Below are 25,572 nucleotides of genomic sequence, written 5' to 3' on the forward strand. Positions count from 1 at the left end.
TAAATACTTCCAAAGTAAATGTGACTAAAAAAATGGCCAATTCAGGAAAAGAAAGTGGTCAAAATTCCACTGGTGGCTTTTTCGAAAAGTTGTGGCTAACTTAAATACTTGAAATGGCCAGATCTAGCCATATAGTTATGCATTTCCTGGCAAGACCTAGTGTTTACAGTGCACTATGTTTTCTGGTGCAGGCTAGATCAATTTTGTTATTTTCATTAACCTGTCTCAGTCTCATCCTTGGCTTTGACAATATGAAAGTGACTGAGGTATGAGTGATGCTAGTAATACCGTTCCTTATGCAGCCAGTCCCTGTTATGAATGGTGTGAAAATATCGCTCATAGTGTCGGTTGGTGCATGCATTTCAGTGGGCTTGGCAGACTGATAAGTAATATCAACTTCCGGCTCAGTGAGGAAAGCAACGGGAAACTACCTCACTCCTCATTTCCCTAGCACGTCTCTTCAGTGACACCTAGGCCACCTATGACAGCTGGTGGTGGAACTGTTGAGGAACAAACCAGCCTCTGGGCTGAGTACTTAACATACAAACAGATATATAGTGGCTAAATTTGCGACTATGGGAATGGACTGCTGAAGAGAGCAACACAAAGTTTACGCAAATGGCGGCCGAAACGAATCTCAGATCTCACCTGGACAATGTAATCCAGAGCACAGAGAAGGGTTAGCACTAGCAGATGCAAGAGACGCTGCATGAACTCAATTCCATACTTTCCGAAATGATTTTCTCTTGAGAGTGTGTTGTGGCAGTTCAATTAGATGGAAGGAATCAGTGAGCATTCTTTAGTTCAGCACTTGGGTTCAGTATTAAACGATTAGTAAGTGTTGTATAGGAGGAGTAGCCTATACCATTGTTGTATTGGGTGAACGGTGATTGGCGGTGCACAGCGTCCTGGTGAGTCATGTGGCGAGCGTGCAGGGGGCTATCCGGAACAAAATCAATATAGGCTCTGATGGCAATACGCTAAACAACGAATAAATAATTCTCTGCTGCACTACCAAAAATCACTGGTACTTCCACACTTATCATCCTGTTATTCCGCCATCTGGGTGAACAGTTGCGAGCTCTTTCAAACGTTGCAACATAGACATTCTAGAAACACGGGAATGAAACATTTTGTTGCGACCTAAACACTGTGAAATAGCAGTTGCTCTTCCGGTTTGTTCTAGTTTTCCTTTTCTTGTCCTCCATGTCGCCTTATTAACAGGTTGACTGCTACAGCATTTTTTGCTTTCAGACCCTCTGGGGCCACCATTTTTTATGGAATGAAAATTAATAAGTATTCATTATTTAACTTGTAAATAACAGTTGTAAATATTACCAAAACAAGTTAGAGCAAGATACAAAAGAAACATGATAATAACATATCTTCGCTGCTGTGTCAAAACCGCGAATGTGACAATACTCTTCCTATCCATCATATTCCTTAAGACAGGTCACGTCCCTCAGCCGCATTATGATATGCAGTCCACCAGAACATTATGTTGTGTTCATTTTTCTATGCCACAGTGTAAAGGAAAACAAACATTAAATACATCATATTCTCGGACTGGCTAAGTATGTCATGCAAACATACATCCATAGAGTACGGTACAGTAGGTAAGGTTCGTTTTTCTTTAGATATGCGCGTAGGGAAATGAACTCAGCGAAAATTGTTCTGATAGACTGCATATCCAAATGCGGCTGGGATGCGTAATCAGTGTCAGGGAAATAGTCGATAGGGAGGGCTTTGGCACATTCACGGTTTTGGCACGATATATCGACGCCTAAGAAGCAATATGTCTTACATCAAAATACTCTCCCTTTCCACTGATGATAATCACAGCCTGTTTTCAGTCATTCGACCAGGTCAGAAATGGAATGAATGAAGCCCCATTTAGCAACGAGGATAGGAATTGTGCCGGCTGCCGAAGCCTGTCGCACTCCTCTGGGGCAATGATTAAAGAATGACAGATGAAATGAAATGATATTAGAGAGTGTTCCTGGAATGAAAGATGACGGGGAAAATTGGAGTACCCGGAGAAAAACCTGTCTCGGCTCCGCATTGTCCAGCACAAATCTCACATAGGGTGACCAGGATTTAAACCACGGAACTCAGCGCTGAGACGCCGGCGCGCTGCCGCCGGAGCCATGGAGGCTACTCACTTTCTATTATTTTCCTAACACTGGTCACGCCTCACAGCCCCGTAGGGATATGCGGTCCATCAGAACAATTTCCATTGCATTCATTTTGGTATGCCTGTGTATAAAGAAAAATTAACCTTATATACAGCATACTGTAGGAGCGCGTCAAGCAAACATACCTTCATACAGTACTGTATGGTAAGGTTCATTTTCCTTTACACGTAACCATAGAAAAATAAAAATAAAACAGCGAAAATTGTTCTGATGAACTGCATATCAATATGTGGCTGGTAAGCGTGACCAGTCTTAAGGAACATAATTGATAAGAAGAGCATTGTCAGATACTTGGTATTACTTCTTAGGCGACAATATGGTAGGCCTACTCATGGTCCCAGAATTTAACTTTTGTTACAAAAGCTTTTCTGTATCTTTTATAATTTGAACAATTTAGGTGATGAAGTTTCATATGTATCTTGGCCTCTCCTATTTGTTTTCCTAAACTTGGTGAAGGTAAAGAAGGGAAAAAATCATGTCTTATAAAACTGTATCCACGGTTATAAAAATAAACCGTTAAAAAGTTGTGATGTTATTTTTCAAGGAAAAATAATTATGCACACATTTTGCTCACTCGAAAGCTGTATGAAAGAACGTACATGTTTGTTCCTGTTAAGAAACTTTCCTTCCAATATGTTTGGAAACATGACAGTCAAAGAAAATGTAAATTCCACACTCAATGAATTTTCTGTGTCTTTGTTTTTTTTTTGTTTTTTTTGCCTTTCTGGAAATTCTTTCTTCCTCCTACCATACAATTAGCTTTAGAATAACGTATACACTTATTCAGTTTCTGCTGGTTTTCCAACTTGTGTACTTGGCAGTGTGATGAGCCTTTCGTAGCGTTACTTCGTCATTCTTTGAAAAATAAGTTATCTTACAATGTTTTATCTAAATTCTGTTATTTTCAATGAACTACTAGTACCAAATAATACAAAGAATTGAACAAATATTTTCAATGAACTACTAGTACCAAATAATACAAAGAATTGAACAAATATTCCCTTGCTCCCTTGCTAGGCAAAGATATAGGCCTAGTGCCCTTACATATTTTTCCATGTTACTCTATTAGGCCTAATGAAGTTTGTAAATTACAACATAAGTAAAAATATAGAGATAATAAATATAATAATTTGTGAATATGAGTACCAGATATGGTACCCGTGGGCGCTTAAACAAAACTAGGAAGTACCAGTTATGGTACTCATGGCAGTCAACCTGTCGTCTTCCCCCGCCTTCTACAGTGTTTCAAAGTCATATTAGTATTAAATTTGCGCTGCATCATTTGATATCTTGATGTCTGCAGTATTTCTGTATCTCTCTCCTGAGTTACAGGACGGAGTGTAACTTCCACCGAAATCTCACTTTCATTTCCTGGCCGAGACAGTATCGAAGCTGCTGGGGTATCACGGGAGGTGTTGCTTAATGAATAGGGGTAGGAAAGTCGTATTTTGTTCACTTTCTTAATTTGCATGCCTTTCGAGTTTCTAATGCAGATCCGATGATTCTTGTCACAAATATCGCCTCTGTTGTGCCAAAACCGCGAATGTGACAATGATCTTCCTATCCATTATTTTCCTTAAGAGTGGTACAGCCACATACTAATACGCCTATGCAATCCATCAGAACATTTTCGTTGTGTTAAATACATCACACTCTTGGAATGGGTAAGTATGTCATGCAAACATACATTCCTACAATACGATGCAGTAAGGTTCATTTTCCTTTATATGTGCGCACAGGTAAATGAACCCAACGAATTTTTTTCTTGTGGACTACATAACAGCATGCGGCTGGGAGGCGTGACCTGTCTTAGGAGAAACAATGGATAGAACGGGCATTGCCACATTCTCAGTTTTGGCACAGCCGACTCGATATGTCATATGAATTCATATTGCAGTCTTAACATTGAAAATACGTCATACTTTTGAGTATTTGCGCTAAAAGCGTCATATTTTAGTGGTATTTGGGTGGCTATGCGACAGCTCTAGCTGTACATTACAGCAGTAAAAGAAATAAACTCTATCGCTGTATCATTCACTTTCAAGTAAATAGACGGCATTTAATAATATTGTATATATCTCGACCCAAAGAAATATTTCCTCAATTAAGTGGCATTCTACAGTGTTTAAATGCGGCAGTTGCGTGTCATTGGCTTCCAACACGTGGCAAAACTACATCTCAATGTCATATCCTCATCAGATGCCGGTTGTCATCAGAGTGATTTGTTGTTTACTTTCTTCTTTCTGTCCGCCGCTGTGGTGTAGTGGTTAGTGTGATTAGCTGCCACCCCGGAGGCCAGGGTTCGATTCCCGGCTCTGCCACGAAATTTGAAAAGTGGTACGAGGGCTGGAACGGGGGTCCACTCATCCTCGGGAGGTCAACTGAGTAGAGGTGGGTTCGATTCCCACCTCAGCCATCCTGGAAGTGATTTTCCGTGGTTTCTCACTTCTCCTCCAGGCAAATGCCGGGATGGTACCTAACTTAAGGCCAAGGCCGCTTCCTTCCCTCTTCCTTGTCTATCCCTTTCTATCATCGCATCCCCTTACAAGGCCCCTGTTCAGAATAGCAGGTGAGGCCGCCTGGGCGAGGTACTGGTCATCCTCCTCAGTTGTATCCCCCGACCCAGATTCTGAAGCTCCAGGACACTGCCCTTGAGGCGGTAGAGGGGGGATCCCTCGCTGAGTCCGAGGGAAAAGCCAACCCTTGAGGGTAAGTATATTAAGAACTTTCTGCTTTCTTTTTGTTTTGTTTTTCAAGTTGCCATTTGTTCGGGGCGTCGACCTATGTGGATCGTTTGCTCCTACTGGCACCATATTGTATGAACTTGCGTGTAATTGAAATGGCAGTAATGTGGAATGTTGTGTGTGAGGAAAGGAAGATTAAGGACGTCACAAACACTCATTAACCATTACAATTAAAAAACCCCGACCCGGCCTAGAATCGAACCCGGGGCCGCCGGGTGACAGGCGGACGCGTTGCCCCCCACACTGCGGGGTCGGACTTAAGTTACTTTCTGCTACTCGGAGCATTGTGAAGGTGCGATTCCCGATAAATCATGCAAGACTTTTCAATCAATTTATTCGTTTTCATCCGTGGCCTTTCCTTCCTTCAATATTTTATCTTGCATGATAATTCAAAGTAGTTGGTACTTGTTATTCCTCATTAAGTGACCAAAGTATTCCAGTTTCTTTTCGATCGTGAGCGTGGCCTCTAATTCACTTCTTAATCCTTCAAACACTTCAAGAGTTCTTGAAGGAGAAACATGCTAACACCTCCAAGTCTTTTATATATGTATTTAATTTATTTATCATATGGCTATTAGTGTCAGAAGTGTCCGAGGACATGCCCGGCTGGCCTGGTGCAGGTCTTCTAAGACGGATCCTCGAACGAGAGTGGGAGGCATCTGCCGTGTATGGGAACTGTTAGTTTTTGTAGTGGTGGATAGTGTTGTGTGTGGTGTAGTATGAGATGCAGGACAGTTGGGGTCACTACAAACACCCAGTCCCCGAGCCAGGGGAAATAACCGTTTAAGTTTAAAATCACCCACCCGGCCGGGAATTCAACCTGAGGCCCTCTAAATTGAAGTTGACTACGCTAAACATTGAACAAATCATCGAAAGAAAATGCCTCACGTCAGGAACTGGGCTCCGAATAAATTCGACAGATATGCCAGTATTTAAACTGTGTGCCGTTTTGCAATTTGTTTACAGTTTTAAGCTTTAACAGGCCCATAAAACCTGCTCAAGAATTGTCCAAATTACATAAAGATCAATTTACTATTGAAATGTTCATTGCGTTCGTTATCCACATGAGATTTTCAATGAGGTCCATATGAATAAAGTGCCATGAACTTATAATCAGTAAAATCAAAAACATAACTCATCTAATGTGTTTTGCTCGAGTTGCCAACGCATCTTCTCGAAACATTTCACGGCACGCCCTAGAGAGAGTCGTTCCCTGCACGATAACTCGCACTGTGTGGCCCTCACAGCAAGCATGGGCCAGTGCTGTTGCTGTAGAACAGTCGTTCCCTGCACGAGAACTCGCATCGAGTGCCCCTCACAGCAAGCACGGCCCAGTGCTGTTGCTGTAGAGACAGTCGTTCCCTGCACTGTAACTCGCACCGAGTGCCCCTCACAGCAAGCACGGCTCACTTTTGTTGCTCTAGAGACAGTCGTTCCCTGCACTGTAACTCGCACCGAGTGCCCCTCACAGCAAGCAGGGCCCACTGCTGTTGCTCTAGAGACAGTCGTTCCCTGCACGGTAACTCGCACCGAGTGCCCCTCACAGCAAGCACGGCCCACTGCTGTTGCTGTAGAACAGTCGTTCCCTGCACGGTAACTCGCATCGTGTGGCCCTCACAACAAGCAGGGCCCACTGCTGTTGCTGTAGAACAGTCGTTCCCTGCACGGTAACTCGCACCGAGTGCCCCTCACAGCAAGCAGCGCCCACTGCTGTTGCTGTAGAGACAGTCGTTCCCTGCACGGTAACTCGCATCGTGTGGCCCCCACAACAAGCAGGGCCCACTGCTGTTGCTCTAGAGACAGTCGTTCCCTGCACGATAACTCGGACCGTGTGGCCCTCACAGCAAGCAGGGCCCACTGCTGTTGCTGTAGAACAGTCGTTCCCTGCACGATAACTCGGACCGTGTGGCCCTCACAGCAAGCAGGGCCCACTGCTGTTGCTGTAGAACAGTCGTTCCCTGCACGATAAGTCGCATCGTGTGGCCCTCACAGCAAGCAGGGCCCACTGCTGTTGCTCTAGAGACAGTCGTTCCCTGCACGGGAACTCGCATCGTGTGGCCCCCACAACAAGCAGGGCCCACTGCTGTTGCTCTAGAGACAGTCGTTCCCCGCACGATAACTCGGACCGTGTGGCCCTCACAGCAAGCAGGGCCCACTGCTGTTGCTGTAGAACAGTCGTTCCCTGCACGGTAACTCGCATCGTGTGGCCCCCACAACAAGCAGGGCCCACTGCTGTTGCTCTAGAGACAGTCGTTCCCCGCACGATAACTCGGACCGTGTGGCCCTCACAGCAAGCAGGGCCCACTGCTGTTGCTCTAGAGACAGTCGTTCCCCGCACGATAACTCGCATCGTGTGGCCCTCACAGCAAGCATGGCCCACTGTTGTTGTTGTAGAGACAGTCGTTCCCTGCACGATAAGTCGCATCGTGTGGCCCTCACAGCAAGCAGGGCGCACTGTTGCTGTAGAGACAGTCGTTCCCTGCACGATAACTCGCGCCGTCTGGCCCTCACAGCAAGCAGGGCGCACTGTTGCTGTAGAGACAGTCGTTCCCTGCACGATAACTCGGACCGTGTGGCCCTCACAGCAAGCAGGGCCCACTGCTGTTGCTGTAGAACAGTCGTTCCCTGCACGGTAACTCGCATCGTGTGGCCCCCACAACAAGCAGGGCCCACTGCTGTTGCTCTAGAGACAGTCGTTCCCTGCACGATAACTCGGACCGTGTGGCCCTCACAGCAAGCAGGGCCCACTGCTGTTGCTGTAGAACAGTCGTTCCCTGCACGGTAACTCGCATCGTGTGGCCCCCACAACAAGCAGGGCCCACTGCTGTTGCTCTAGAGACAGTCGTTCCCCGCACGATAACTCGGACCGTGTGGCCCTCACAGCAAGCAGGGCCCACTGCTGTTGCTCTAGAGACAGTCGTTCCCCGCACGATAACTCGCATCGTGTGGCCCTCACAGCAAGCATGGCCCACTGTTGTTGCTGTAGAGACAGTCGTTCCCTGCACGAGAACTCGCGCCGTCTGGAACTCACAGCAAGCAGGGCGCACTGTTGCTGTAGAGACAGTCGTTCCCTGCACGATAACTCGCGCCGTCTGGCCCTCACAGCAAGCAGGGCGCACTGTTGCTGTAGAGACAGTCGTTCCCTGCACGATAACTCGCGCCGTGTGGCCCTCACAGCAAGCAGGGCCCACTGCTGTTGCTGTAGAGACAGTCGTTCCCTGCACGATAACTCGCGCCGTCTGGCCCTCACAGCAAGCAGGGCCCACTGTTGTTGCTGTAGAGACAGTCGTTCCCTGCACGATAACTCGCGCCGTGTGGCCCTCACAGCAAGCAGGGCCCACTGCTGTTGCTCTAGAGACAGTCGTTCCCTGCACGATAACTCGGACCGTGTTGCCCTCACAGCAAACATGGCCCACTGTTGTTGCTGTAGAACAGTCGTTCCCTGCACGGTAACTCGCATCGTGTGGCCCCCACAACAAGCAGGGCCCACTGCTGTTGCTCTAGAGACAGTCGTTCCCTGCACGATAACTCGGACCGTGTGGCCCTCACAGCAAGCAGGGCCCACTGCTGTTGCAGTAGAACAGTCGTTCCCTGCACGGTAACTCGCATCGTGTGGCCCCCACAACAAGCAGGGCCCACTGCTGTTGCTGTAGAGACAGTCGTTCCCCGCACGGTAACTCGGACCGTGTGGCCCCCAAAACAAGCAGGGCCCACTGCTGTTGCTCTAGAGACAGTCGTTCCCTGCACTGTAACTCGCATCGTGTGGCCCCCAAAACAAGCAGGGCCCACTGCTGTTGGTCTAGAGACAGTCGTTCCCTGCACGAGAACTCGGACCGTGTGGCCCTCACAGCAAGCAGGGCCCACTGCTGTTGCTCTAGAGACAGTCGTTCCCCGCACGGTAACTCGCATCGTGTGGCCCTCATAGCAAGCAGGGCCCACTGCTGTTGCTCTAGAGACAGTCGTTCCCCGCACGAGAACTCGGACCGTGTGCCCCTCACAGCAAGCAGGGCCCACTGCTGTTGCTCTAGAGACAGTCGTTCCCTGCACTGTAACTCGCATCGTGTGGCCCCCAAAACAAGCAGGGCCCACTGCTGTTGCTCTAGAGACAGTCGTTCCCCGCACGAGAACTCGGACCGTGTGCCCCTCACAGCAAGCAGGGCCCACTGCTGTTGCTCTAGAGACAGTCGTTCCCTGCACTGTAACTCGGACCGTGTGCCCCTCACAGCAAGCAGGGCCCACTGCTGTTGCTCTAGAGACAGTCGTTCCCCGCACGGTAACTCGGACCGTGTGGCCCTCACAGCAAGCAGGGCCCACTGCTGTTGCTCTAGAGACAGTCGTTCCCTGCACGATAACTCGGACCGTGTGGCCCTCACAGTTAGCAGGGCCCACTGCTGTTGCTCTAGAGACAGTCGTTCCCCGCACGATATCTCGCATCGTGTGGCCCTAACAGCAAGCAGGGCCCACTGCTGTTGCTCTAGAGACAGTCGTTTCCCGCACGATATCTCGCATCGTGTGGCCCTAACAGCAAGCAGGGCCCACTGCTGTTGCTCTAGAGACAGTCGTTCCCCGCACGATATCTCGCATCGTGTGGCCCTAACAGCAAGCAGGGCCCACTGCTGTTGTTCTAGAGACAGTCGTTCCCCGCACGATATCTCGCATCGTGTGGCCCTCACAGCAAGCAGGGCCCACTGCTGTTGCTCTAGAGACAGTCGTTTCCCGCACGATAACTCGCATCGTGTGGCCCTAACAGCAAGCCGGGCCCACTGCTGCCGTAGAGCAATCCATTTGTATTAAGACGAGCAAAATCACTCAGGTTGAGCTGAGTGGCTCAGGTGGTAGAGCCCACGTTTGGGACTCACATCCAACCTCAGTCCGGTGATCAAATATGCCATCCTCGTGTCGGTAGATTTACCGGCACGTAAAAGAACTCCCGCGGGACGAAATTCAAGTACCTAGGAGGAGTCTCCGAAAAGCGTAGAACCAATATCATGTGTTACCACAAACACGCTCTCGCTGCATCAACGGAATGAATACCCTCTCCCTGAATCAACAGAATGAACCAAATATGGCTAAAATCACCTCTCCGGTCTGAAATTGAACCCGAAATCCTTTGAACGGAAGGCTGCTACACTGATCTTTTAGCCAGAAGTGGACGTTAGGTCATGGAAGTTTCTACTGGATCTATAGTCTTCTTCTTTTGCTTCTCTTGCCTTTTGCGCAATTCACCGAGATGAGCACTTGATATTATTATCTGGTTCATTTTTACGGACGACTTTGAGTTCTGTTCCCGGTCAGTTTAGGGATTTTTACATGGATCTGAGGGCTGTTTCGAGGTCCATTCGGTTTACGTGATTACAATTGAGGAGCTATATGGCGTTGAGATGATGGCCTCGGTCTATGAAGCCAGGATTCGCCGTACTGACCATACAACGCCTCATAATCTGTAAGTTAGGCCTTCGGGCCGAGCACCGGCCACTTGGCAGGCCATAGCCCTGCGGGGACGTTGCGCCGTGTTTTTTTACGGACAATTGCCCTTATTGATGCTAACCCTGAGTTAGCTAACCGTGCATTCAGTCCGTGGAGAGAGAGGCGCTACGACTATTGTGACGATGGCAATGACGTAGCCGTAGAGGCAAACGTACAGCGAGAAGGAAGTGGTCCTAAGCTTGGGCAGAGTGAGGACTATCCTTCCCTTAATAAGCCAGATGTGTAGGCCTTCTTAACACATACCTATTCATTCTCTCAGAACACGAGATATTGCGAACTACTACAGACACAAGTAATAGTTTTTATATCTCCTGCACATAGAACACGTGCCAGAGAAGCATCCGAATGAGTCGGTTGCGTGATTCGTCAGTAAATAACATTACTATGGTGGTTGGTAGTGTGGTGTGTAGTAACTTATGTATATTAAAAATAATCTTAAGACGAACACAAACCCATTCTCGAAGAGATAATGCTCGTTGCGAATGATGTTATTCTGTATAGAGTAATAAATACATTACAAGATTGTGAGCAACTGCAAAAGTAAAACCTCGACAATGATGTGAGATGGACAGCAGCCAATGATATGATGATAAACGAGGTTACAAGTTCGGTTGTGAGTTTCACTAGTAGGAAAAGTCCTTTCAGTTTTAATTGCTGCGTTGATGGGGTGAAAGTTCTTTATGGGTATCACTGTAAGTGGCCTAGGTGTTAATATAAGGAAATATCTTTATTGGGGTGATTCGAGATCTGGAAAATGTCCAAAGAAAAGCAGCTCGATGTTTTCTGGGTGATTTCCGACAAAATAGTAGTGTTACGAAAATGTTAAAAAGTTTGTGCTGGGAAGACGTGGGAGAAGGGAGACGAGCTGCTCAACTAAGTGGTATGTTCCGAGATGTCAGTGGAGAGATGGCGAGGTATGACATTAGTAGACAAATAAGTTTGAGTGCTGTTTTTAAAAGTAGGAAAGATCACAACGTGATGATAAAGTTGGTATTCAAGAGGAAGAATTGGGGCAAATATTCGTATATAAGAAAGGGGATTTAGGGAGATGTTCAATAAATTTCCAAATTCTTTGCAATTATTAAAAAAAAGGCTAGGTAAACAACAGATAGGGAATCTAGCACCTGGGCGACTGTCCTAAATGCAGACCTTTGGTGACTGATTGATCGATTGACTGAGGAATTAACTATAGGCCCTACACGGTCAAAACATCCGATTCGATCAGGATTCGAATCTACGACCAGTTTGCTAACCATTCAGTCAAGGAACAGATCTAGATCAATAATAATAATAATAATTGGTTTATGTCCAAAGAACTATTTTTTACGGTTCTTGCACACGCCCAGGTGTCAAAATATTCTCCCACAGGAATTCCTTTACGTACCAGTAAATCTATCAATACGAGCCTGACCTATCTGAACACCTTCAAATACCAATGAACAGAGCCGCTACAGAACCTGTCAACTTGAGCTCTAAAGGCCATCTCTGTACCACCTGAGCCACTCAACCCGACCCCAGTTCCATCTCTGGTGAGACAAAGTTTGTTACTTTAATCAATCTGACTCGGTCTGATCCTTGACTAGCGTTCCAGGCAGAGAGCTGGTCTAATAGAATTTTCGCAAGTGGATGCTTCTGCACTTCGGAACAATCAACTCTGTCGATACACAGGCGCCGATTTCGGGGGTGTTACGGTGTTCGAGTACCCCACAGAATTTTTATGATGGGTGGGAGGAGCACCCCCTACAAACAGAGAAAATAAAGATAACAACGAGGTTATAACAGAAATAATTAAAAAAGGGGAAATCTTAATTTTTTGTCCTAGATCTTAACCCTAGCAATACCAAGGTATTTTGTTGTCCCGTGTATTACAAACGGGTGCGCGGAGGGGGGAGGGGCTAACAAATTTTTGTTTCCTTTATTCTAAATCACAAGTGAGGTAGGCTATAAACCCGTTTTTACATGTACATCAGAACGTTCTTTTTCCGCGCTGAGAAGATCAAACCTTACCTGCCCAGTACCAGGACGCAAGTAAACTTGAATGACAACGCAATCATGTACAATATGTCAGTAATAAATAAAAAAAAATCTTGAAACTGTGGCAAACACTTTCATCAAGCGATTGACTGTTCATAGGAACACTCTCTTTATCAATGAAGTCCACAAATATTTTAATTTTTTTACTGGAGACTTACGACTTCCAGTTTTCTTTTATTATTGTACTAAAAAAGCGCCAAAGTTGAATAACAATAATAATGTTATTGGTTTTAACGTCCCACTAACTACTTATTATAAGATTTTTCGGAGACGCTGAGGAGTCAGAATTCAGTCCCACAGGAGTTCGTTTACGTGCCAGTAAATCTGCCGACACGAGGCTGAAGTATTCGAGCACCTTCAAATACCACCGGACTGAGCCAGGATCGAGAAAGCCAGCGCCTCAACCGTCTGAGCCACTCAGCCCCTTCATCAAATCTGAGACATTTTTCTTTCAGGAACTAAGTTTGGTGTCATTCTACGAGAAAACTAGACTAAAGATTTTAGGGACGTAATTTGTATTCCTTCAACTTCCATAATTTTAAATTACATATACTTAAAATGCAAAATTTCTTAGTTTTTTCATGATTGAAACACACCTTTACCTTGCATGTGGATTTATGAGGACTTTTGTTTGCAGACGTGCGAACTTTGAAAAGAAAAATCAGTAGATGTTTTTTGAGGCATATTCCGACATGTTACGACAATCATTGAGGACGTAACTTTGAAGCATATTTAACATGTTATACTACTGAATTATGTAATCTCTTATTTATTTATTAAATTAATAGCCTAAATTAATTAATTTATAAATACTAAAATATTGCATGTATTTTATAAATACTGCATGTATCTGAGCTTTAGAACACATGCCTCTTCACTGTAACTGTCTTAGGCCTCTTCATACATTTCTGAACTAGATTTATGCTCAAAGCACTGGCCGTGTTGAACGGGTTTTAAGGTTTAATGTTTTCCAGAATTCTTTCTCAGCAAGCTTTGATCTGAATTGAGTTTTAGTCCTTGTAAGTATGATAGAAAATAGTTTCACAGTCGCCACTGCTATGTGGAAATGATAAAATAAAAGGCTTTACCTTAGAGATTCTGTCATATTTAAAAACACCACCAGCTGATTGCATCTGCCTTGCCAGAGCCCACTGAACATCAATTCTCTCCAGTTACTTACAGGACGAGGAAAATCCTGGGATTTAAAAAGAAATTACAGCAATGCTAAATATATTCTCAAAATCGGGAGATAAGTGTCTGCGATCAGGAGAGAGGGAGGAAGGACCTAAAATAAGGCGTCTCCGGCTTAAATCGGGGGAGTTGATAGGTCAGTTTGTATTCGTACATCATTCTTGAAAGGGCGCTTTACAAAAAAAAGTTCATGTTTTCCATCAAGTATTACGCATTCAGAAGCACCTAAAACTTGCATTTTCCTGAAGGTTAATTTCGATATTTTCCGAGGGCTTTCCCCCTTTCTGGACTGTGAGATAGAGCACCCTCACTAGTTTTCAAAACCCGGCGCCCCTCTAAATGATTGGGGTTTTCTCCAACCAAAGCTCAAACCCTCATGGCGATGTTCATTATTTCAGCTCATGAAGACATATTTCAAGATAAGTGTGCTTGGGCGAAAAATGTATCACCTCTTCTTCGCTATACAACAAAGGTTTGTCTTATTTCCAAGCTCTGAACTTGAGGATTGTTACTCAACGAGTCCAGGTTGTGTTTCCTTACATTTAAAACCAATTCCAAGGGCCATGCGAGCTACGTAGCTTGTACTCATCACATTTTCATGAGATCGTGATAGTAGCAATGGGACCTCCAGTTTTACGTGGGATTCGAACTACAGAACGTAACGTTTCATTTCGAAAAAAACCTTTCATGCACTGGCCGAGGTTCTGGCCACTGCTGCCTTGGTGAGATGCGAGTGACAATCTGCCAGGGTATGATCCCATCTCCATCGACAACTTATGTGACACTCGGCTAATAATTACAATAGTCTGGATCTAGAAAGTTACTTGAGAAAATTCACTTGGTACAGTTGTTCGATCAATGGGAACGGATGGTACTGTTTTTCAAAGACCAAGCGTTTTACAAGCGTACCGGTAGTCACCCGAGCCGAAGATCAGCCTCTACATTACAGTAGTTCCGTTTCTGCACTTCGTTTTCATTTGTGTGAGTGAAGAAAAGATACACTCACACAGGTATGTTGTCATGAAGGCATTAAACACAGTATTTCCGTTCTAGAAATTGTAGGCTATAGGGGTTGACATGGACCCAAAAGTCGACCAGAGACGTGGAGTTGTGATACAAGGTCTTCTCAAGACACTGCCAACTGGTAGCCTACAATTTTTCGGCAAAGATTTACACATACTGTATCTCAGTTATACAACAGTGAAAACATAGTTCCTATATCTACATAAATAAAGTTGTAGGGATTCCGCTGTCTGTAATTTCGTTGGATTTGCCAATTTTTCAGATATTTATCCGTTTTAGCTCAACCCAAGATCGTATCAGTAGTTTTTATTTCTCTTGTCTGTTTGTTCCATCATCAAGGCGAAACGGCTGGATAGATCTCAACCAATCTTCATATTTGGTATGTACTCATCCCGTAGAAGGTTTTTGATACGCATATGACTTTAAAATCTTTGAATAAAGGGGATTTATAGGAAAACCACGACAGTTTTCTTCCATTTTCTCTTATACTATTGATTTTCTGTAAAATTCGTGGAATATATATGAAACTTCCCTTCATTATAAACAAGTTTTGTTATGCACATAATTTCGCCTACTCTTCAAATGACGGAGAAAAATACAATTTTCTGCGGGTCTCATGCTCTGCATTGGGTGCCCGACAGACCGATAACGAACCTACAGGTTACCATGGCAACATCTATGACTGCTTGCTAGCAGCGAAGTAACGTATTGCCATTTTAGTCATCACTAGCGAATGTACCCGTGCTTCGCTACGGTATTCTACATTGTATTCGAATATCGAAGTAAATAGTGTACATGCAGTAAATAAGATAGTTTTAAAATTGCATGTCTCTTAGCGTTATCCGAGAAAGAGCATGGGGAGGTCCCCGTACGTTTCCAATGTAAAGTGTTTGTTACGGATTTGTGATATAACGGCAGGCTCACTTGCCTACTGGCATTCACAATCAGGTTGGGAAGTTTACATTATAATTGCAGGCCCCATTGCCTACTATGCGGACAGAATCGATTTGGGGAGTTTTCGTTAAAATGGCAGCCCCCCTTTCCTACCTCCAGACAGATTACAGTTTTTATTATAATGGCAGGCAATTACCCTACTATCACTCGAAATTGAGTTGTGCAGTTATCATTATAATGACAGGCCCCTTTTCCTACTGCCAGCCAGCGTACTGCCAGTCACACCAAGTTGGTGAGTTTCCATCAAAATAGCAGGCCACTATGCCTAATGCCAGTCACATTTTAGATGAGTACATTTCTTTATAATGGCGGGCACCCTTGCCTACTGCCAAACACAATCGGGTAGGGGAGTTTTAAACAAAACTGCATGCTCACTTACCTTCTGCAAGTCAAATCGAGAAGGGAACTATTCATTACAATTGTAGGCCTTCCTTACTAATGACAGTTACACAGGAGTTGGAGAAGGAACCCTTTCCTACTGCCAGTCAAAGTCGGTGTGGGGAGTACTGATTACAATAGCAGACCGACCCTTTCTCGATCGCTAAATCGACATCAGTGAATATATATAGATCGACATACGAAAGTATATGCGTGTTTACAATATTGAAGACCTTCATTTACAGATTAACTGCTACTAAACGTACGTCATATCGACAAAGGATTATACCATAAGACACGCCGGATTTAGTGGCCTAAATGGCTGGTCCAATGATATGTCATCTATTCTTGGGTCAGATTTAGAAACGTGGAACAGGGTAAAGGTTTTGTAAGATCATCTCACATTACATTACTTTTCGGATAATAATGTGACAGCTACATACGTAGCATTTGGCTCACATATGGCTACTGAGTGGGCCAATTTTCGTGAAGAGTTTGATGATTCTGTATTTCATATAAGTAATTGAAAGTATGAATAATGCATGTGAAAATTCCAAATTGACTTAACATCGATTAATAGAGAAAAATCAAACGTAAAAGGGATACAGATACGGCATAAAGTCATAAGACCAAGGTTGTAGATCATTCCAAATTGAACGGAGATTGTGCAATCCGTTACGTGATAGGAATTTCCGAAGGTCTGCACCATCATTAAAATTGCCTGCATATTTCGATATTCTTCAGGGATAAAAAATGAAAAATTTAATGATATAGGATTTTTCATTCGTTACAGGCTAAAACGTATAATTTTGTCAAATTTCAATTATCTTCTTATTCTTCTGGCAGATTATGCCACAATGTGGATTTTGGGCGAGGCGGGTAAAAATTAGGACTTTCAGGAAATCAAAAATTATGGAGATTGTTATTATTACCCCTTAAACGGAAAGCTGTACGAAAATTTCGCCAAAATAGTCAGTGTAGAGGTACACAGTCGTTACGATTTGATTTATATAGATAAGGAATCTGCTCCATGTAAAACACCTTTTGGGCTATGTCCGCTGGACTTAACCTGCAAAAGTGACCATTCATGATATCTCCCTTATTAATCCTCCTGACGAAAAAATGCACATGAAAAAAAAAGGTTTAGAGGTGGAATTCCATCAGGTTTGGTCGATTTCCAGTCAGGTTGGTCTTGTTCTGTATATATTGTGGAAGAGTAAAATCACCATTTCGGTTCCTTATAAACCGCCAGTCCATTCCGGAACATGAAATGTTATTTACGTTTAAAACCTACCTTTGGACAGGTGGATGCTAAATATAAATTTTGTTTCGAATGTCTTCAGTAGTTTTCAAGTTGTAAGGAATACGCTTTACACGCACCCGCTCGTGAGTTAAGTCCGATGGGACTTGTACAGAAAAACGGTCCTTTAATGATATCTCCCTTATTGATCCTCGTATCGAAATGATGCACATGAGAAAAAAAGGTTTAGACATTAATTTCTACCAAGGTAGGTAGACTTCCATAAACTTTTGTTGTGTATATTTTTTGGAAGTGCAAAATCACTGTTTCGGTTTCGTATAAACCCCCAGTTAGTTCAGGGATTTAGAAACAATATTTGCCCTGAAACCTATCAAGGACAGGTGTATTCTAAATACGAATCTTGGTGGAAATGCATCCAGTAGTTTCTAGCATTCACGTACATACGGCGTAATTAAGGAAGAAAATAATACAGTTAAGAATGTTGAAACTAATAGAAAATGGATTATAACTGAGGACAGCCGGATAACGACAAATAAATAAATGCCGTGAGTTATGGATATAATAAAGCGCTAACAGAGGAGAAATTTAGGTTCAGTGATTCTTAGGTAAACAAATATGAAGATGACTAATGGTGTTATTACTTAATCTATTCGAGGGCGGTTATAACCTCCAACGATATTCCGCCAATATCCCGCAGATGAGCCGATTGATGCCTCTCTTGCCATCTACCCAAGGAACAACCACGAATTTAAAAGCATGATGAGGAAAATGGCAATACGTTACTTCCCTACTGGCATGCAGTCAGAGACGTTGCCATGGTAACCTGTAGGTTCGTTGTCGGTCTGTCGGTCACTAAATGCAGAGCATGATACAAGCAGAAAATTGTAAATTTCTCCGTCATGTGAAGAGTAAGGTAAATTATGAACATAACGAAAGTTGTTTATAATGAAGAGACGTTTCACGTACGGTAAACGAAGTTTACAGAAAATCAATAGTATAAGAGAAAATAGAGGAAAACCACTGTGGTTTTCCTATAAACACCCCGTCTATTCAAAGATTTTAAAATTATATGCATATCGGAACCTTTCCTGGGATGAGTATACTCTAAATATGAAGTTTGGCTGAGATCTATCCAGCCGTTTCGACGTGATGGTGGGAAAACCACTCTGGTTTTCCTATAAACCCCCCGTCTATTCAAGGATTTTAAAATGATATGCATATCTAAACCTTCCCCGGGATTAGTATACTCTAAATACAATGTTTGGTTGAGATCCATCCAGCCGTTTCGACGTGATGGTAGAAAAACCATTCTGATTTTCCTATAAACCCCCCATATATTCAAATATTTTAAAATGATATGCATATGGAAAACTTCCCCGCGATGAGTATCCTCTAAATATGAAGTTTGGTTGAGATCTATCCAGCCGTTTCGACGTGATGGTGGAAAAACCATTCTGGTTTTCCTATAAACCCCCTGTCTATTCAAGGATTTTAAAATGATATGCATATCAAAACCTTCTCCGGGATGAGTATACCCTAAATATGAAGTTTGGTTGAGATCTATCCAGCCGTTTCGACGTGATGGTGGAACAGACAAACAGACAGACAAACAGAAACAATTTTATTTATATAGATTTTTACACTCGTTCTTCACCCCCTTTCCATCCCCGCCCAAAGGAGTCCTATGAGTGCCTTACACAACAGTATATTTTTTTCCCAGATATTAAGTCTTATTTGTACCTATTTTGGTTGACAGCTATGCCCAAACGTACATGCATAATCTCACTGCTCTAGAATCCTGGAGCTGACGTTGCCATGGTTACGGCAGTTCATTTCTTTATCCGATTCCTAGAGCAGGGGTAGTGTGGTGCCAATATCTCCGTAACGGTTGGTTTTAGGGCCTTAAAACATGGTTTTCGGGCCCGTAGGGCTTACCGAGTTTTGTTCTTTGCGTCAAGAGGATTAAATTGAGCTTTGTCTCGTCCTTATACGACAAATTCGATATTTTGCCTATAATAGTATAAGAGAAAATGGAGGAAAACCGTTTTTCCTATAAAACCCCCGTCTTTTCAAAGATTTTAAAATGATATGCATATCGAAACCTTCCCCGGGGTCAGTATACTCTAAATATGAAGTTTGGTTGAGATCTATCCAGCCGTTTCGACGTGATGGTGGAACAGACAAACAGACAGACAAACAGAAACAATTTTATTTATATAGATTACTGTAAACTCGTGGTTGTTCCTTGGGTATAAAGCAACATCGACGTCAATCAGCCATTTGGCAGGATATATGCGGATTACCGTTGGAGGTTACAATTGTCCTTGGATAACACTCAGGGGCGTAGAGCGGAGTGTAGCCCATTATTTAACACCGTAAAGTGTTTTCAGGTATTTGCTCTAATTTTTACTGTATTTCTATTCTACTTCTGTTTTTCGCTTTAATTTCTTGCCTTTGCCTTGCCTCATTCGGCTTAAGTCATCATCTTATCTGTTTACATAAGGATCCCTGCGCCTAAATTTCTCCTCTGTTACTGACTTGTTATATCCGTAACTCATGCCATCACAATTTATTGATGGCATACACTTGGTATTTACTTATACGTCCTATCCGGCTGTGCTCAGTTATAATCCTATTTTCTATTAATTTCAACTTTCTTAACTGCATTACTTATTCCTTGCGAGTGATAATCCCGAAACCTGGACACTCTTTTCCTTGAGGGAAAATTCCAAGCTGTTCAAATGTATTAATTCTGGCCCCGGAAAATATCGAAATATGGATACAAATTTAATAATGGTGCAGACATTCGTTTCGGGGTAGTTGGTGGCTAAACGGCAAGTCGTATTACAAAACAGATAGCACAATCGCCATTCAATTTGTAGAGATCTAAAACTTTGGTCCTATGACTTGCCTCTGCCTCTGCTTCGCCTCTTTAGGCTTAATTCATGTCTGTTTACCTAAGAATCCCTGCTCCTAAATGTATCTTTTGTTTCCGCCTTTCTCTTATCCGTAACTCATACCATCACAATTTGTTTCGGGGCACTTTATTTTCAAACATCCTCTTGGTATTTACATCTTTGTCCCATCCTGCTGTCCTCAGTTATAATCCTATTTTCTATTAAACTTTCTTAACTGTATTACTTTCTTACTTAATTACTCCGTATGTATGCGAGTGCTAATCCCGAAACCTGGACACACTTTTGAATTGAGGAAAAATTCCAAGCTGTTCAAGTGTATAAATTTTGGCCCCGGAAAATATCAAAATATGAATGCATTTTAATGACAATGCAGACCTTCATTTCGGGGTAAACTTAGTGTTATTCTAAACGGTAAGTCGTATTACAAAACAGATAGCACAATTGCCATGTCTCGATTGTTGATACGTTAGATAGCACTGCATTTCTCGATTATAATGAAATATTCCTACTCGATTTTGACTGACATTAGGAAAAGGGACCTGTCTTTAAAATGGAAACCGTATCCGTATACAACGTAGAAAACCGTAGCGAAGCACGGGCACATTTGCTAGATTAGAATAATGATCTATGAATTGCATGTGCGCAATAAAATTTCGCTCTTTGGATTATCGCGGCCTCTCAGGGTTCTGTGAATGGCGGTTGCGAAGTGAGCCTGCCATTATTGTAGAAACTCCCGAATTCGATTATGATTGGCAGTAGAATATGTGACCTGCCATTATCGTCAAAACTTCCCCAATGGCTACCTTACATTGGGAACCATGTATGGCATCCTCCCTATTTTGTATTTCGGATAACGCTAAGAGGCATGCAATTGAATATAATCTTACTAACTGCCTTTACAGTAATTTACGGAGAAATTCGTATACAATGTAGAATACCATTGCGAAGCACGGGCACATCTGCTAGATTAGAATAATCTATGAATTGCATGTGTACAATAAAATTTCGCTCTTTGGATTATCGCGGCCCCACAGGGTTCTGTGGACCACAGTTTGAGAATGGATGCGTTAGACCCTTAGTCTCAGAGAGACCCATTAGCCACCACACCATACCTCTTACTTCTCTACTCATCTTTATTGACAACTATTTGCTAATTTCACAGAAGTCCCGTAATGTATTTTTGGTGCTACATTCTGACATAATCATATGTTTCTCAGTATAATTCACTCTAATAGTTAACTTAATTATTCAATTTCTTGTCTTCATTTTTAATCTATTTATCCCAGTAGCACCCCATTCCCATTCTATCTAGCATCCTTGTCACCTTGGTTACCCAATAATTATCATGTATATGTTTCATCTGATGGGACTTTAAAAAAAAATTATACACAGACCTTACAGCATGGAGATAATTAAACGGTAGGCGCGTAGCCAAGGGGAGTTACTGGGGGTTATACCATTCCATTGATTTTTGATTGTAAAACTGTTGACCTTGATCATATTGTTCTTGTTCTGTATTATAAGATAAGATTTTGTAGTGTAGCCTATCGGTACTGCAATCTGAATAACAACATAATTCAATTGTATCAGTGTCCTTGTAATAAGATTTTTGCATGCGCGCAGCGCGCATGCCCAAACACCTTCATTTCGATTTTGTAACTATAAACCCCCCCCCCCACCATTGGTTGATCCTGGCTAAACTACTGTCTGTCTGTCTGTCTGTCTGTCTGTCTGTCTGTCTGTATGAGCAAGTTTCTCCTTCAGGGTGGGGCGGGCCACCTAGAAGGTTACGCCTTCTCTCTGTAAGCTACTGATATTTGGAGTTGATGGATCCGCTAAGCGTCCTTGGTAATGTTAGCGTACGTGTAGCATAATTTAGTAAAGCAGATCATGTTCCTAACTTTGCCCTGTTTGTGGAATTGACATCGCTGGATGGCGTTACGAAATTAAGCCCACCTTCTCTTCTTCTGACTTGATTATTGTCGCCTATTTACAAGAGAGTCTAACAAGAACAGCACACAAAGTGGCATTGCCTGTGGAATACGAGAACCAATAAGAATTGTTTTTGAGCGCGAGAACGAGAACATTACCATATGCGACAGATGTTGACTTTGGGGTTCTGCGACTCAGCAAACTTTTAATATGCAGTCACTGTTATTGGTGAAAAAAAATAAAAAATAAAATAAAATTGTGAATCCTGATGTCACTTCTGTGTGAGTTTTGCACCTTCAGGTGGTACACACCAGCTCCATGGCTAAATGGTTAGCGTGCTGGCCTTTGGTCCAGAGGGTCCCGGGTTCGATTCCCGGTCGGGTCGGGGATTTTAACCTTCATTGGTTAATTCCAATAACTCGGGGGCTGGGTGTGTGTGCCGTCTTCAGCATTATAATTCATCGCAGGTAGGGTCCCATTCTCATAGACGCGCAGGTCGCCTATGCATCGTCAACTCGAAAGACCTGCACTCGGCCTCTTCGGAGGCCATACGCCATTCTTAGGTGGTACAAAAAATGAAGAGGGCCTAGACAGTTGCGCAGTGTATCATGTCGTTTTTCCAACGACTTTCAGACTTTTTATCCTTTGGCTTAACCAAGCAGACTCTCAAAAATTATTATTATTATTATTATTATTATTATTATTATTATTATTATTATTATTATTATTATTATTATTATTTACCCCTGGACGAAACTGGAATTTCGAAAAGGGTTTGGCTTGGTATTCCTTCCATCCGCCGTAGTCAAGGTTAAAATTCAATTGAGATAGATGGCCTATGGGAAATGGCATGGAATTTCTTTCAAAAGTCAAATGTATTTTTATTTGCTTGAATTAAGCAGGATTGCTAAACAATTTATTATTATTATTATTATTATTATTATTATTATTATTATTATTATTATTATTATTATTATTATTATTTAACCCTGGAAGGAACTGAGATTTCGAAAAGGATTCAGATTGATAGTTCCTTCCATCCACCTTAGTCAAGGTTAAAATTAAGCTGAGGTAGTAGACCTATGGGAAATGGCATTGAATTTCTTTCAAATTCAAATGCTTTTTCATTTGGTTGAAATAAGCAGGACCGCTTAAAATGTATTATTATTATTATTATTATTATTATTATTATTATTATTATTATTATTATTATTATTATTATTATTATTATTATTTATCCATGAACACAGCTGGAATTTTGAAAAGGTTTCAGATTGATAATTCCTGTCATCCAAGGTATTCAAGGTTACAATTCAACTGAGGTAGCAGGCCTGTGGGAAACGGCATGGAATTTCTTTCAAATCTTTCTCTTGAAACAATAAACACCACTACCACATCGCTCAAAAGTCAAATATTTTTTAATTTGGTTGAATTAAGCAAGACCACTCAAATATGTGTTATTATTATTATTAGGCTGTTATTATTATTATTATTATTATTATTATTATTATTATTATTTACTCCTGGATTGAACTGGAATTTCGACAAGGGTTCAGCTTGATAATTACTCCCATCCACTGTATTCCAGGTTAAAATTCACAGAGGTAGTAGGCCTATGGGAAATGGCATTGAACTTCTTTCAAAATTCAATTAATACAATTAATACTTCATGTAGTTTTTCCTAATGTGAGAAATGAAAAATTCCAAACCTCTTCGGAAAATAATTCCTAAATTCACTTCGATACTCTACACCCTCGAACTGAATTATCCTTCATGCAGGTTCAGATTTCTTTGTTATTGAAAACACCGCCAACCAAGAAAAGTTGGATTCTGCATAGAGGAATGGTTATCTCAGAGTATCGAAGCAATTCCTATGAAGGATAACACGATCTACAGCCACAGGGAATATAATGTTTTTGTGGCGTAAGCCTTGTATTTAATTCGAATTTTTTTTTACGTTATGAATAATTTAGGTAACGTTCGTCAAAAACTGAACGGCTAATAAAAAGAAAATATTGATACAAACGAAAATTAATACCTAATAAGAAACGGTGGAGTGTAGAAGTCTGCAAGCTGAAATCTGCGAGGTGAACATCTTTATGCTTTTGAAGAGTTTTGTGTCAACGGAGGATGTCATAAGTAGCCTCAGCATAAAAATTAATTGTTGATGGCTAAGAATTGGAAGATGGTTGTGTGTTTGCAGTTGTTTCGTTTGTTTCCAATTTAACAACGTATAACACAAATATTTCGTGTCTCCAAACAACATTAAGGAAACCATTTTTCAAGAACATTGGATTGTATTAGATTAATTACTACGAAAATTTCTCGTTTAGCTACTGAACGGCAATTCACAAACAAACACGAATGGGTTTTATTTGATGGAAATATTGGAACTATTGGAATATCCGATTATGCTCAGGATGCAGCTCACGATGCTCAGAATGCCCAGCTGCCATAAGTGGGAACTGGGACTAAGCGAAACGATGAATGTAGTGCTCTGGAGTGTGCGAAGGCAGCTAGTGAACTGTACTCTCCAGTCTCTGGGAAGGTGGTGGAGAAAAATTGAGTTGTTGAAGAAAATGCTGCTCTCGTCAACACATCTTGCTATGAAAAAAGCGATGGTTATTCAAGGTGGAACTTACCAATCCTGATGAACTCAAAGATTTAATGAATGAAAAGGAATATCAGAAGATTGTGAAGACTGATCCTTATTGATTTTCATTGTCCTTGGATGCAGTTTGTTGTACCAGATCAGTGTCTACTCTGCACATTTTCAGAGATCTAGTTACCATTAAAATATCTGATCTCCTACAGCTTGATGAAAATAAAGAAACCGAATTTTAAGTCAGTTAATTTGGCGCTTGTATAGCCTTACGTTATATTTTCGAGCGATTGAAAGGAAAACCTCTAAGATACACATGGTTGATAAAATCGATGAATAGGCCTACCAAATTCATCTAATGAATTGTAATTGTTGGTCGGTTTTTAGGGCTTTGGGATATTTTGGTTCAAATTTGAGTATCAGTATGTATGAGAATTATCCCACTCAGAGGAGACTGTTAGCCCCGAAATTATGTATAAACTCGGAAACTCTTCGCACTGACTTCATTGCTGGCTTGCGAATGTGAGTATTGAAAGATTGGCTCCAAACAGAAATCTTTTGACTAGTTTACTAGCCCTTAGTCTTCGAAAAGAGGGGAGAAATGTGTCTAGGTACATAGAAGGAAAAGGACTTTGGTACTCACCAATGAAGTATAAGGATTAGAAAAAACACTAAGAAAAAGAAAATGAGGTTTACTATTTAGGAAAAAACGAAATTTCGAATTGTTCCCTCAGATTTCCAGAGATGATGGATGAAATTAATTCGTAAAAGATTATATTTAGCCTATAGGGTCTAATTCATTCCTCATTCCCACCTACTATTAGACATTTTGCAATTATAGGCTACGTGTCAA

General features: G+C 42.3%; 1 protein-coding gene and 1 pseudogene across 1 annotated transcript in view; one reads left to right on the plus strand and one right to left on the minus strand.

The window, feature by feature from the left end:
* Positions 1-25,572, minus strand: part of LOC136857247 (segmentation protein Runt-like) — a 109,933-nt gene that overhangs the window by 80,438 nt on the left and 3,923 nt on the right. The gene's annotated exons all lie outside the window — the stretch shown is intronic.
* On the plus strand, positions 10,337-24,832 carry LOC136858615 (glycine cleavage system H protein, mitochondrial-like; annotated as a pseudogene).

This window comes from Anabrus simplex, chromosome 1 (genome assembly GCF_040414725.1).
Source record: "Anabrus simplex isolate iqAnaSimp1 chromosome 1, ASM4041472v1, whole genome shotgun sequence".
Taxonomy (NCBI): Eukaryota; Metazoa; Arthropoda; class Insecta; order Orthoptera; family Tettigoniidae; genus Anabrus; species Anabrus simplex.